The sequence below is a fragment of the Eschrichtius robustus genome, chromosome 12, assembly GCF_028021215.1.
Source record: "Eschrichtius robustus isolate mEscRob2 chromosome 12, mEscRob2.pri, whole genome shotgun sequence".
Taxonomy (NCBI): domain Eukaryota; kingdom Metazoa; phylum Chordata; class Mammalia; order Artiodactyla; family Eschrichtiidae; genus Eschrichtius; species Eschrichtius robustus.
The window spans coordinates 46,760,986-46,776,323 of record NC_090835.1 but is presented as its reverse complement, the minus strand read 5'-3'; the positions used below and the strand labels follow the sequence as shown (position 1 = coordinate 46,776,323).

At 44.7% G+C, this 15,338-nt stretch overlaps 1 long non-coding RNA gene across 1 annotated transcript; it reads right to left on the bottom strand.

The window, feature by feature from the left end:
- Positions 1–223: 223 nt before the first annotated feature.
- LOC137773886 (uncharacterized) lies at positions 224–2,163 on the bottom strand. The gene is made up of 3 exons (XR_011075743.1): positions 2,114–2,163; positions 1,189–1,309; positions 224–337 (listed from the first exon to the last, which is right to left on the bottom strand). It is a non-coding gene; the product is annotated as an uncharacterized lncRNA (long non-coding RNA).
- Between the last annotated feature and the right edge of the window lie 13,175 nt (positions 2,164–15,338).

The window sequence follows — 15,338 nt, the reverse complement described above, 5'->3', positions numbered from 1 at the left end:
AAAATCCATAATGGAGTTGGCCACGCTTCTTAATCCTCCGGTGAGACTGCAGCAGCGTCGCTGCTCTGAGAGCTGACACGGCCCCAAATTTCCCGAAATTCAGCCGTGCAGATCTCGCGAGAACGTGGCCTAACGGGACTGGGGCGTTAGCCCGATTCTGCGCGCAGCCCGAGTTTTGGAAAAGGGTTTTCCAAAACGCGTCCCAAAGACAATCGGTGGGAAGAGATAGTCCTCACAAGAGGGGTTCAGAGGTCGGATACTGTCCGTAACACTGCTGGGTACAGCCCCCTGTTAAGGGTCAGACTACCCTCCAGCGTCTTAAAGGTTCCGAGAAGTACTGCAGGGAAGAAATCCAGTTAGCTTTAACTCAGTGTTTCCCAACTTATTTCATCACTAGACCTCTTCGTGATGGAGCATGCATTACCATCCTCTAGCACACTAGGTGTGCTACACGTAAAATGCCTTTGTCCTTTTCCCCCCCTTATCTTAATGAATTTTAAGAATATTTTTATTATACAAGCATTACATGTTCGTTGCAGAAAAACTGGAAAAATGCAAATAAGCAAAAAGCAGAGAAGGAGGCACTGAGGCGTGATTACTGTGGTGGACATTTGGGTTCTCATCCAGCAGTGTTCCTTTGTGGGAAAGGGGTTTTGTAGCAAGAGTCAATCTGTGTCTCCTGGACTATGTTCAGTTTTATGACCCCTGATTCTAAGTAGCAGGTTTTATTTTTTTTAAAAAAAAACACACATTTCAGCCAAAAATGGCCAAAGAATCTTTTTGAACTAGTTCCAAAACCGCCAGTGGAGGAAAATTCCTTTACCATATGTTGCACCTTTCATGGGGAATGGCAGGCCAAGAAAATTGGCAAATTGGCCGAAAGAAAAAAAAAAGGTATATAGTGATTTCTCAGCTATGTAAAAATATTTATGATAATAAACACCGGAATAAAATACACCCCAGAATTAGGAAGTTTATTTCTAGAATGTGGGCTCCATGGTGACTTTTACTTTCTTTGCTGTTGTAAAAGCAAAACTTAAAGATAAGTATTTTTCAAAGTACCCCCCTGCACACCCAAGGCCACTTTCAGGGAGGATTAAAGCAGAGCAGGGGATGCTGAGTCTGGCGGGGGGCCCTCACCTGGGAGGGGCAATTTCTTGGGGTAGGGGCCCCTAACGTCTCTCCCACCTGAGAAGCAGCAGGCTTGCTCCGGGTGGCATCACGTCCTTTTCGAGTCATGTTTGGGGTTCATGGGTGGTGCAGGATAAAGCCAGAGGTCTAGCTGGTTGCACTGACCCTCAGAGCAGCCCTAGGAGAGAAGTGCCTTTATTACCCCTTTTCACAAATGCTCCCTGAACATGTGAGCTCATGTCTACCCTAGAACTTTGCCCTGGCTGTTCCCTCAGCCTGGGATACTCATCTTTCAGGTCTGAGCTCAAAGAGGGTCTATGAGGAACCCAAAAGCACACAGTACAGGGCTTGAGCCAACATCTGCCTGACTGCCAATCTCACAAGCCTAAGCTGAGCTCCAGAAGGGTTTTCAGGTGGTTACAGTTCAGAAGAGAAAATCCCTGCCCTAAGTTTGACATAGGAGGCCAGGCGCTATCCGAAGCCATGGGAGGACATCTAGTATCTAACTCCAGATCTCCTTTTTAAAAGAATGGCTTGTCTGAAAGGCTGAGGACAAATCTGATTCCATCTTTTGGTGGTTGGAAGGCCATTCTGGGGGTACGAGCTCCGTGGGCACAGTCAGAAGCCACAGCCCCCTGGCTTACTGCCCATCTCCTTTGCCCTCTCAGAGCAAGAGCCAGCTGGTCCTCTGGGCTCTGCAGCCACACTGCATATGCTGCCAGCCCAGAGGAAGCCCGCCAGGCAGAGCCAGCCATCCACCGGCGACAGCTACCTACCACCCAACGCTCGCTGAGTGCCAACCAGGTGCCAGGCTGGGTCCACAGCTGAGGCTGAAGCATAGTATCCTCCTGCCTCGGGAGAGGGGAGGAGAGAACACGTGCTCAGGGGAGGAAGTGCCTTCATCTGTCTCATGCTCTTTTGTCGCCCCCCTCACGAGGCCCTCCCTGATCCCTGCTGTTTCAGAAGGAAGGCGTAGTCTTACCTGGCCTGACGCAGCTCCAGCACTTTGGCACTTCTGAGGGAAGGTGGCCAGAAATAGAGTTGCATTTCACCCTCAGCATCCCATAGACTATGAAGATTTCATTTTACTTCCAAGACAAACCAGGCACTGCCTGAGGGTCAGAGACTTGCCTGTGTGGCTGGATTTCAAAGGAGACAGGCTGTGTCCGTGACTGAGAGTGGAGGAGACCTGTGGCCACTCAGATGAGAAGGGCTTTCTGATCTCACCCTTCAGGATGTTGGCTTGGCTTCCTAAAAGGTGTGGAACTGAGCAGTGACACATCCTTCAGGAGCTTCTGTCCCATTCCTTCTCCCTGCATCTCTTGACTCTAGAAGTATCTGAGTTGGAGTCTTGCCCTGAGAGGTAAGGAACCAGGTCTCTATTTGTCCTTTAAATCTTCTTCTGGGGCTCAGATTCTTTACAATCCAACGATTTTGGGGTGATAAACAGCTACAATAGTGATAGCCAAAATCACAAGGCTAATTGTGGACAAGTTTCCATAATATCTGTAGTTAAACTCTAAGGGTGCCTTCCCAGGGGCAGTCCGTTTTCCAGGTTTGCAGGGGATGATGGGCCGTGGAGATCATCTGTGACTGCAGATGAGGAAGCTCAAGTCCACTAATGTGGCCTAAGACCCAGGATATGTCATATGCCCCCGGTGGGCCTCAGTTTCTTTATCTGTGAAATGTGCTGGCTGAACAAAATTACCCCTTCAGGCTCTGACGCCCTCCCATTGGATGCCTGCCTCAGCCAACAGCTTATTCATCCTCTGAAGAATAAGCCTAGGGTTGCAGTGGTTGTAGTTCCACGGGCTGCCAGGAGAGGGCAGCAGGCAGTAAACGGCAGGTGTTGCCCGAATTTGGGTAAGGAGCACCCCAGACACACAGAAGGATTTCCAGAGGAAAAAGAAGGAGGGCCGTGAACACCACAACTCTGATTGCTTCTTGTCACAGTGTGAGCTGGTGCATCTCCCACTGCTGTGTCCTCTGATACCTGATGGTCCCCTATCCTTGGAGATTCCAAGGTCCTTGCCTCCTGTAGAGTCACCTGGATCCCACGCCTCTTGCCTGTGTCAGCCACTGAAGGCTGTGTGCTCTGGCACCTGCACTGGTGTTTATCCCCACACCCACGTCCTCCATCCCATCACCTCATACTCCGTTTCAGCTTTGCCTCCTCTGCCCCTGGGGAACAGAAACACGAATGAATACACCCCCCCTAACTGAGAGTGACCAGTTGCAGTCACAGCTTCCAAGGAGGGCAGCTCAGGACTGGTGCTCAGCCGTTGACTGAGGGTCTCATTTCTGGAAGCTGGAAGGGACTTCATAGATAAACCCACAGAGCTCTGTGCTCCTCCCACACCTTGTGCTCTGGGGTTTCAGCAAACAGACCCTGGGCGTCCGCTTTATAAACATTAAAGTCTTTTCTCACAACCTCTGCTTGCACTTTCTAACTGAGCCAGGCTCTCTCTCACCTCCAGGTCTCCGCACGTGCTGCCCCTTCTCCCCGGAGGCCCCCTGCCCTTCTGTCCCCTTGCCAGCTCTTTCTCGTGCTTTGGGGCTCGGCTTCCTAGGCCTGCCCTCTTTGGGTGTTCTCCCATTCCTTCCCTGTTCGCCCAAGCCTGTGTTCAGATCCCGATTCAGTTAAAATAGCAGACACCCAAGCTGACTGGCAGAAGTAAATGGAAAATTGTTGCAGGGACGTTAAGAGGTCTCTGAGTGTGGACAGGACGCTGGAGAATCAGCTGTGGGAAAAGGGCCACAGAAACAACCTGGGCATCCAGGCGAGATGCTGCCCCCAGAACAGGTGGGCTCCATCCACTGCCCCATGTCACCCCTCCAAGCTGCAGAGGCCTGGGAAAAGTACAACTGGCCCTGAGGGCAGGGAGGCTGTCCTGCCCAACTTTTCAGCTTCAGCACCTGTGGCTATGCCTGGCACATGGTTCATGCTCAGTAGGTCCTGCATGAGTGGATGAGCGGGCAGGCGTTGCCTTTAGAACGCGTGGTCTGCGGAATCCCACCACCTCCTTGCCACGCTCCGAGGGTTATAGGCCCCTTCTCAGACTCAGCACAGCTCCTGGGATTCTCCTGTACTTCTGGGCCCAGTGACACATCCTGCTTTTTCAGTCTTTGGTAGCAGCCATCATTCCATTCCTTGGGGATGTATGAAGTCTCTTTCTGCATCAATGATCAGCTCAGCCTCTTCTCATCACTTCTATAGCCAAGTTGACATGAGAAGTAGAACAACAAACAGGGGGCTGTTACCGAGCTTAGGCAGGCATGGTTACTGAACCATCTATCTTTTATCCCTGTTTCCCGGGGCTGCCATAAAAAAGTGCCACAAACTGTGTGGCTTAAAACAACAGAAGTTTATTCTTTCGAAGTTCTGGAAGCTAGAATTCCAAAATCAAGGTATCAGTAGGGTTCATTCCTTCTGAAGGCTCTGAGAGCAAGTCCATGCCTCCCTCCTGGTTTCTGGTGGTTACTGGCAATCCTTGGCATTCCTTGGCTTGTAGACGCATCACTCCAGTCTCTGCCTCCATCTTCACTTGGACTTCTCCCCCTCCGTGTCTGTGTCTCTGTATCCAAATCCCTCTTTCTGTTCTCTTATAATGACACTAGTCTTTGGCCTAACTTTGTGGGCTGTGGTTCCAATGACCATTTAATATTTAGACACTTTGTGGTACAATTTGGCCAGCTTGGTATATCCAAGTGTCATTGGGGGATTCCATTGATACTGTCTGAGGGGTCAAAGGAGTTTTCCCAGCCTCAGCCACCTGCTGCCTCTAGGTAGGGGAAGGGTGTCTCTGGCCTGCAGGGACAAAGATTGCTTTCTGGCACATATGTCTGGTTGTTCCACTTTTAGTAATGCTAAGATCAGTGGATTCAGGTGTTATCAACCAATCTACATCTTATAAAGTTCCTTGCCAACATTTCACCCAATGGTTTCAGCATCCATTAATGATTGGTACCTAAGTACATCACTTTAAAAGCTTTACTAAATGTATCCTTCCATCTGCATCTATTAGCTGGAATTCTCTACAAAGAACTTTCATCAACTATTCGGTTACCCTGAAAAACAGTTCATTCAGGAGAGACAGGACAAATGCTTTGATTCCTTCCCTTTCTTTGTTGGGATCCCTAGCAACATTCAAAGATTGACGAGTAAAGTTTTCTTCTTTTAAGTATCATTATAAATTGATGGATTTTAATTCAGTCAACTCTAATTTCAGTCTATTGCATTAATTTCTTATGTAAAATTGTTCCATTTTTAGCCAATGAGAGACCCTCAAGTTGACCCCTGGGTGCCTTTGTTATGATTCCATTAATATTTGACAGCTTCTTCCTTTTTCAGCATAACCACGTGTCCCAGCATCATCCGGCGCATTTTCTGCCTCTCGTGTGGAATCAACCATTTCTCAAGGAAATGGTTTGAGTGGGAAATGGTATTTGGAGACTACAATTCAGGCGTGAAGGCCATTTATTGCTACTAGACCTTGTCAGCAAATAAAGCTAGGAAACACATACTTCTTTTTAGAAAGAAACAAAAGAAATGCTGTAATGAGTTACTGATATTTCCTATATAAATTTAATATCACAGTGTCTTCCCATTATTTCTTTGATTGTATCTCTTTCTACTTATGTCCCACTCCCAGCTTTTTATGCCTCCTGATTTTGGTTGTATAGACCCAAGACCTAAACTCAAGTGGGGGGGCTTCCCTGGTGGCGCAGTGGTTGAGAACCTGCCTGCCAATGCAGGGGACACGGGTTCGAGCCCTGGTCTGGGAAGATCCCACATGCCGCGGAGCAGCTGGGCCCGTGAGCCACAATTACTGAGTCTGCACGTCTGGAGCCTGTGCTCCGCAACAAGAGAGGCCGCGATAGTGAGAGGCCCGCGCACCGCGATGAAGAGTGGCCCCCGCTTGCTACAACTAGAGAAAGCCCTCGCACAGAAACGAAGACCCAACACAGCCATAAATAAATAAATAAATAAATTAATTAATTAAACTCAAGTGGGTTCAGATCTACCCCGTACTCCTCTCATCTTACTTTCCCATCTGGGCACCTTCCAGTTCTGAAATGTAATGAGAAGTCTGATATTTCCCCCATTAAAGCTTAGGTAGAAGAAATAAGATGGACTTGAGGGGATGTGGTGAAACTCTTCCTACCAGGGACCAGCTCAAGGTCACTGAACCACTGGATTCCCTAACACCAACCATTCCCTGCAAACACTCCCAGCCTTCCCAGGAAATAGCTCCTGGCAGAAACGCTTCCCCAGGGAAATCACAAGCAAAAGTAATTAAATGAAAATGGTAGTTAAGAGCGTATCACAGGAGATCCCATTTCGCATAGTCCCCTGAGACAAAGCTGAGTGTTCTTCCATTCTTTCTTTTAAAAAAATCTGATCCAGGTTAAATTATGTTCCATGGCAACTTACGTCAATGGTGTTGTCATGGTTACAGGTGAACCTGAAAGTGAGCTGTGACAGCCTGGGCTCTGAGCTCTTAGAGCTGCATGTCTTAAAGAGACATCCATTTTTTTTCTTGTCCAGGCTAGAAAGGTAATGAGAATGAGTACCATTTCTCAGCAAGGCGTAGCCTGTGGACCAATGCAGGCCAGGGAAAGGTGGAGCCAAGGGCTCTTCATAATAAACATTCTCTCCAACAGCCAGGGTGGTGTCCCAGGACACATGATACGAATTCCCCACACCTTCATGTGCCCACACACGGGGAATGGAAGAATCACTGCGTGAGCAACTCTCCAGTGGAGAAACCACGCGCCCCTCCCAGGAATTCTCCTTAGATGAAAGCTAAGCAACAATGTCTCCCTTCATCTTTTTTTTTTTTTTTTAATTTTTTAAAAAATTTATTTATTTATTTATGGCTGTGTTAGGTCTTCATCTCTGTGCGAGGGCTCCCTCCAGTCGCGGCAAGCGGGGACCACTCCTCATCGCGGTGCGCGGGCCTCTCACTATCGCGGTCTCTCCCGCTGCGGAGCACAGGCTCCAGACGCGCAGGCTCAGCACTTGCGCCTCACGGGCCCAGCTGCTCCGCGGCATGTGGGATCTTCCCAGACCAGGGATCGAACCCGTGTCCCCTGCATTGGCAGGCAGACTCTCAACCACTGCGCCACCAGGGAAGCCCCTCCCTTCATCTTTGACAGCGCTGTCCAATAGAAATAGAATGCAAGCCACCAATGTGGACTACACATGTCATTTTACATTTTCTAGTAGCCACATTTTTAAAAAGTTAAAAGAAACAGGTAAACTTAATTTTAATAATTTATATTTAACCCAAGTATCCAAAATACCATTTCAACACATAACTAATACAGAAATTAATGAGACATTTCATATTCTTTTTTCATACTAAATCCTTGAATTCTGGTGTGTACTTTACCCTTAAAGTACTTCTCAATTCAGATGCTAAATTCTCATCGGAAATACTTCATCTAGATTGTGATTTCGTAAAATTTACAGTTGAAATGGTCAAGTCACGTACTCAAGTTAATCCAAGCATATTTTAAAGTTTTTAAATAACAAATTGAGTATGTTTTACTACAATGAGGCACCACCTCACTGAGGTACCACGGTGAGAATGGCCATTATTAAAAAAATCTACAAATAACAAATGCTGGAGAGGGTGTGGAGAAAAGGGAACCCTCCTACACTGTTGGTGGGAATGTAAATTGGTGCAGCCACGGTGGAAAACAGTATGGAGGTTCCTCAAAAAACTAAAAATAGAGTTGCCATATGATCCAGCAATCCCACTCCTGGGCATATATCCAGATAAAACTATAATTCAAAAGGATACATGCACCCTTATGTTCACACAGCGCTATTCACAATAGCCAAGACTTGGAAACAAGCTAAATGTCCATCGACAGATGAATGGATAAAGAGGATGTGGTACCTATATACCACGGAATATTACTCAGCCATAAAGAAGAACGAAATAATGCCATTTGCAGCAACATGGATGCGACTAGAGATACTCATACTAAGTGAAGTAAGTCAGAAAGAGAAAGACAAATACCATATGATATCACTTATATGTGGAAATCTAAAATGTGACACAAATGAACTTATGTACAAAACAGAAAGAGACTCACAGACATAGAGAACAGACTTGTGGTTGCCAAGGGGGAAGCGGGGTGGGGAAGGGATGGATCGGGAGTTTGGGATTAGCAGAGGCAAACTATTACATATAGAAGGGATAAACAACAAGGTCCTACTGTATAGCACAGGGAATTATATTCAATATCCTGGGATAAACCATAATGGAAAAGAATGTGAAATAGAATATATATGTATACACATGTAGAACTGAATCACTCTGCAGTACAGCAGAAATTAACACAACATTGTAAACCAACTATACTTCAATAAAATAAATTTAAAAAAAAACAACTTGAGTATGTTTTAAATCTTAAGTTTAAATGAACGAAAATTAAAGAAAATTTAAAATCTCGCTCCTCAGTCTCGCCAGCCACACTGCAGGTGCTCAGTGGCCACACATGGCTGGTCTTTACCGCATGGGACAGCAGGGATCTAAGATTGCTACTCAGTATGGTCCTCAGCAGGATCAGTATCGTGTGGGAGGTTATTAGAAACCTAGGTGTTTGGGATCTGCCACAGATGCGCTGATTCAGAATCTGCACTTTCACAAAATCCCCAGATGATCCTCAAGCACATTAGTTTGAGAAGCTCTGCTAAAGGGATGAAATCAAAACTCTTAATTTGGTTTTCAAGACCTTTGGTTTTCAAGACCCCCAGCCTCCTTTTCCACTCTCATCTCCCCATCCCTCAAACCCTACCCCCGTCAAGCCTTCAGGTGAAACAGCAGGCCCTGGTCCAACACCTTGATTACAGTCTTATGAGACACCCTGAGTCAGAAGCACGCAGCTAAGTTGTATCCAGATTCCTGACCCGTAGAAGCAGTGAGATAATGAATGTTTGTTGTTTTAAGCTGCTAAATTTGGGGGTAATTTGATATGCAGATATCAAATACAACTGGCGATATGAGGACCCCTGCCTACTTCTCCAGACTCATCACTCCCCACTTTTATCTTGTGCTCCAGCCTTAACAATTTCTCCCATTTGCTAACAACCTCTTTGCTCTGACTCATTGGCAGGTTTTTGCATTCTGTTCCTTCTTCCCGATACACTCTTCTTCACCACCATTCCCCAACTCTCTTCATCTGTCCAATTCCTACTCATTATTCAACTCTCAGCTTAAACGTCACTTCCTATAGGAGTCCCTCTGGGAGCACGTCCCTGAGCTCCGGGTGAGTGCCATCATGATGCCCATCACCTCCTGTGTTGTATTTGCTTATTAGCGTCTGTCAACAGACCCCAGTAGACAGTGATCTCCACCACGGCAGGGACCACGTCTGTCTTGCTCACCATTGCACTGTGTGCCCTGAAGCAGGGACAGGGTCTGGCAAATAGTAAACAGCCAATAAATATTTGTTGAGCATTGTTGAGAATTAGGAAAAGAGACTGTAAAAAACTAAAAAGGACTGGATGACAGAGGACAGGCTGGAGTCATTGGCCCCAGAATAGTAATAAAACCAACGACCAAGGAGACAGAAGCTCAAAATATTTCTGAGGGTAGAGCTCATGAGATAGGAGTTCATGGGGTGTAGTTGTTAGTAAGGCAGTTGAAACTGTCCTCTGAGGTTCAGATGGAAAAGGGGGTTTCTTTCTGTGGATCCCCAGAAGTGAGAGAGGATTTAGCTTAGGCCTGGTGTGGAAGCAAAATGCACTAGGAAGAAAAGGCAGAGAAGCAAGGCCTGGGTGTTTAGTGTGATCAGAACGGGGGAAGAAGGTTGTAGGGCAGAACCTGTGGGCTGCTGTCCTTTGTTCTGAATACTTGCTTTCTGGGGTATGATTGCTTCTCCTAAGCCTGGAACACTGGAGCCTCCTCCTGAATCTCTCCAGAGATTCTGAGCCAGGTGGAATGAAGACAGGGAGAGTGGAAGATATCTGGGGAGATCAAAAAGTAGAAAGAGAAAATGAGAGAGATCGGTACAGATGCCGCTGAAGATGTGGATCCACTGAGATTGCTGGGAGCAGGGGGAGGCGGGGATGTACTTCTGTTTTCACAGAATTTTCAAATAATTAAGAAACACAAACTACAACCAATCACTACTGAAGATCAAAATGCTGAAGGAGAGCAAGATATTTGTGTACCCTGAGTTGTAAATTCTGTGTGCACATTGATGAACACAAACAATCCTGTACAGGCAGTAAGCACCAGCTGGCTGGAGCTGGCATAACTCATTGTCCTTGACACTGAGCCATAACAAAATGTGTCCAGATTTTCTTCAATTTATATTTTCTACCTTGATGAAAATGGTGTGATCTTTATATTGTTGCAGACCAAATCACACAGTAACTTACCACTCGTTATTTGCATGGTTGATTTCATACCACTTCTACCCCACCTTCATGCAAGTAGAGCAATTAGAGTGGTGTTTATCTTCTAGGAAGTTGTCCCCACCCTGGATACCTCCCTTCTTCTCCCCGATACTACATATAGCCCCACATATTTAAGTTAAAGGAAAATCTATCTGCCTGGAAGGAAGTGGAAGATAGGGAGCCAGGAGGAAATTGATGAAGAGACCTGAGGACAACAAGCCACTTTGTAATTGCTGCATTATTCTCTTGGTTGTAAAGAGAAATCATCCCCTTTAAAATTGCCTGTGCTGCTCTGCGGAGGACAGGTTAAAGGAAAGAAGTCACAGGAAAGGCCAAGAACCTCAGGGAAAAAGCTTCTGGACAAGCCACCCTTCTCCCCATCACCCATCTGTCCCTGGGGGTACCAGGTGAAAGTTACCCCAGAGAAACCAGAGTGGAAACCCCAGCAGGGGCCAGTCCAACTCTCTTTCGTTTGCCCACATCAGTGGGTCTCATCTCTGGCAGCACATTAGAAACACCTGGAAACCTTGGGGGAGAGAAATGATCCCAGCCCAGAACAGTCGAATCAGAATGTTTGAGGGAGGGTAGGGCCCGGATATGGGTATTTTAAAATGTGCAAACACTGTGCTGGACCAGTGGTTCTCAAACTTAAATGTGCATCAGAATCACCCAACAGGCTTGTTAAAAAAAAAAAAAAAAGATAGCTGTTTACCAGAGCTTCTGATTCAGTAGCTCTGGGATGGGGCCCAAGTGGTGGTGGTGCTGCTGCTGTTTGAGGACAACTCACTGAAAACCATTCTCAGAAAGATACTTCCAGTGTCCAAAAGATACTTTTCCCTCTGGCCTCGCCTTGCCCCTCACCTCCCACTCTGTTTCTGTGGTTACAAGCTCCTGATCACTGGCTTCTCCCTGGACCTGACTGTAATTTGACTTCCCCAGTTTCATCCTCAGCACACCCTCCTTCTTTCCTTTCCATTAGCCCTAACCTCACTGGACCCCAGACCAGCCCAGGGATACTATTCTGTCATCAGCCCACATGGCTGGAGGTTCTACTGTGGTTGCACGGATTCCTGCAATGGAAAGGAGGTTTCAGATGGGAGTGGCCGTTAATTGGGTGTTCACATCCCTATCTTGTCACAGTGTTACAACATTCTCATATCTTTCTGGTTACACTATTCCCAGAAGGCAAAAGCATTTGGAAAATGTGCAAACCATTTCTGGGTTCTTAACATGTGTCATTTGCCCAAGCTTTATGACCAAAGTCCAGTTCTGTCTATCATGGACCTCAATTTTCTGACCCATAAAATAGAGGATTGGACTGAAAGCATTGCTAAATTCTCTTTAAGCTCCATAAAATAATTTCTCTATGATCTGAGTGAGCAATTAGCTCACATTACTGGTATATTTAGACTCACCCTAATGTAATAAAATATATTAATCTTGAACAAGTAAAAACATGCACCCATGGCAACAAAGAAAATCATGGGCTTATTAAAACTAGAAAACTATAATTTAAGAGTGTCTGCATTCATCTCGAAGGCATTTAAAGGAAAGTGGTTTTGGCCAAGGCAGATGAGTCAGCAACCTCATTGCAATCTACTTGTGACTCCCGTAAGAATTGCTGTCATTTCCCGAATACTCTTCTTACCAAGACACTCATAACCTATTGGCAGGTGAAAAAAAGCAGGTTCCAAAACAATATGCACAGTGTGACCTCACTTTGCATACTAATGTACCCATGCAGGGAAAACAGTCTGGAAGGTGATACAGCAAAAGGCTAACTGTGGTGCTCTCCGGATGGTGAAATTAAGGGTAATTTTAAATTGTTTTAGCTTATACTGGCTTTTACTTTTGCCCACAATGAGCATATCATTACTGCTTCAATAAAGGAAACACAAAAGGTTTTTCAAAAAACCTATTATTTCCAAACTTGCACATCCTGAGTGGTATAAGCCTTGTGGAAAGGAGACTGTGTCCAGGGTTCATTTTATCAGCAGAGCTCCAGGGGTCCTCGGCAAGAGCAGTTTGTGTTCCAGGACGGTGGGGAGGGCTGTGTGCAAGCCAGGGTTGCCTGCCCAACCCACACCCACAGCGTCTGTCTACGATGCCCGCCCCACCCACCCCGGAAAAGCAAGGGATGAGTCCCCCATGTTTTTAGGCTTCTGTATATGTAGAAACTTTGATTAGATGAGGGAGTTTTTCCTGCCTTTAATTATAATGGCATCCATAAATCTTTTAAAACACTGTTTTCCATAACTAAAACAAGATGCATTATGAGTTAAGTGTAGAGACTTTGAAGAATATAAAAAAGAAAGGGGTATAACTTTTTGCAGTGGTATATCTTTTTCACTCTTTGTACTTTCTTGTAAGCAGCATGAAATTAAATTTTATTTTCCTTAATCCAGTCTGATCATCTTTGTCTTTTAATGAAGACATTCATACATATATATATACACACACACATATGTAATTTTAAATTAACATTTAACTCAAACTTTTAATTAAATTTTTTTAATTTTTATTTTTAAATGTTTAAAGATGTCTTTTGACTTCCACTATTTATTTTGAGAAGTCAGCTGTCATTCTTAATATTACTTCTTTAAAGGGAATGTGTTTTTTTTCCTTTGTCAGCTTTTAAGATTTTCTCTTTATTTATTTATTTATTTATTTTTTAAGGAGTTGATTTCTTTTATTTATTTATTTATTTATTTTTGGCTGCACTGGGCCTTAGTTGCTGCGCGCGGGCTTTTTCTAGTTGTGGCGAGCGGGGGCTACTCTTAGAGATTTATGTTTTGATCTACATTTAGTTAATTCTTTTATTTATTTATTTATTTATTTTTGGCTGTGTTGGGTCTTCATTTCTGTGCAAGGGCTTTCTCCAGTTGCGGCGAACGGGGGCCACTCTTCATCGTGGTGTGCGGGCCTCTCACTATCGCGGCCTCTCTTGTTGCGGAGCACAGGCTCCAGATGCGCAGGCTCGGTAGTTGTGGCTCACGGGCCTAGTTGCTCCGCGGCATGTGGGATCTTCCCAGACCGGGGCTTGAACCCACGTCCCCTGCATTGGCAGGCAGATTCTCAACCACTGCGCCACCAGGGAAGCCTGGGGGCTACTCTTTGTTGCAGTGCACAGGCTTCTCATTGCGGTGGCTTCTCTTGCTGTGGAGCACGGGCTCTAGGCACACGGGCTTCAGTAATTGTGGCATATGGGCTCAGCAGTTGTGGCTTGCAGGCTCTAGAGCGCAGGCTCGGTAGTTGTGGCGCACGGGCTTAGTTGCTCCGCGGCATGTGGGATCTTCCCGGACCAGGGCTTGAACCCGTGTCCCCTGCATTGGCAGGCGGATTCTTAACCACTGCACCACCAGGGAAGCCCTCTCTTTATTTTTGCTTTACAGCAGTTTTACTATGATTTACCTATGCATGGTCTTCTTTGTAGTTACCTTACTTGGATTTCATAGAGCTTCTTGATGCTTCTCATCTAGTTTGATGTCTTTTATCAGTATTTTTGGTTAAATACTTGGTTATTTTCTCTTCAAATATTGTTTCTGTGCCACACTGTCTCTCCCTTCCAGAGTTCCAATTACATATATGTTAAACCTTTTGCTATATCCCATGTCTCTTAAATTTCTTCTGCATTTTTTTTTTCCTTTCTTCATGTTTCATCTGGGTATTCTCTACTGGCTTACTATTTAGTATTTCTCTCTTCAGATATCTCTAATCTGCTATTAAACCTACCCTCTAATTTTCCTTTATTATGTTTTTTAATCCTAGAATCTCCATTTGACTCTTTAAAAAAAAATACATTTCCTTGATAAAATTCTTCACTTTGTCATCTATTTTCTTAAACATAGTATTCACAGGAATTTTAAAGACCATGTTTGATAACTCTAATATCTGAATCACCTCTGGACCTATTTTTTTAAATTTATTTTATTGAAGTAGAGTTGATTCACAATGTTGTGTTAATTTCTGCTGTACAACAAAGTGATTCAGTTATACATATATATATATATATTTTTTTTCATATTCTTTTCCATTATGGTTTATCCCAGGATATTGAATATAGTTCCCTGTGCTATACAGTAGGACCTTGTTGTTTATCCATTCTATATATAATAGTTTGCATCTGCTAATCCCAAACTCCTAATCCATCCCTTCTCCACTCCTCCTCCCCCTCGGCAACCACAAGTCTGTTCTCTCTGTCTGTGAGTCTCTTTCTGTTTTGTACATAAGTTCATTTGTGTCATATTTTAGATTCCACATATAAGTGATATCATATGGTATTTGTCTTTCTCTTTCTGACTTATTTCACTTAGTATGATAATCTCTAGCTGCAACCTTATTGCTGCAAATGGCATTATTTCATTCTTTTTATGGCTGAGTTGTATTCCATTGTATATAGGTACCACATCTTCTTTATCCATTCATCTGTTGATGGACCTATAGGTTGTTTCCATGTCTTGGCTATTGTGAATAGTGCTGCTATGAACATAGGGGTGCATGTATCTTTTTGAATTATAGTTTGTCCATATATATGACCAGAACTGGGATTTCTGGATCATATGGCAACTCTATTTTTAGTTTTTTGAGGAATCTCTATGCCATTTTCCACATGGCTGCACCAATTTACATTCCCACCAACAGTGCAGGAAGGTTTAGGGAAACCTATTTTTTAAACTGCATTTTACTTAATCCCTAATGAAGTTATGTTTCCAATTATTTACTAGTCATTTGTATTTTACTTCCTGTGAGTGGTCTTTTTCTTTTGAGATGTTTGTTCTTTCCTTGTTAA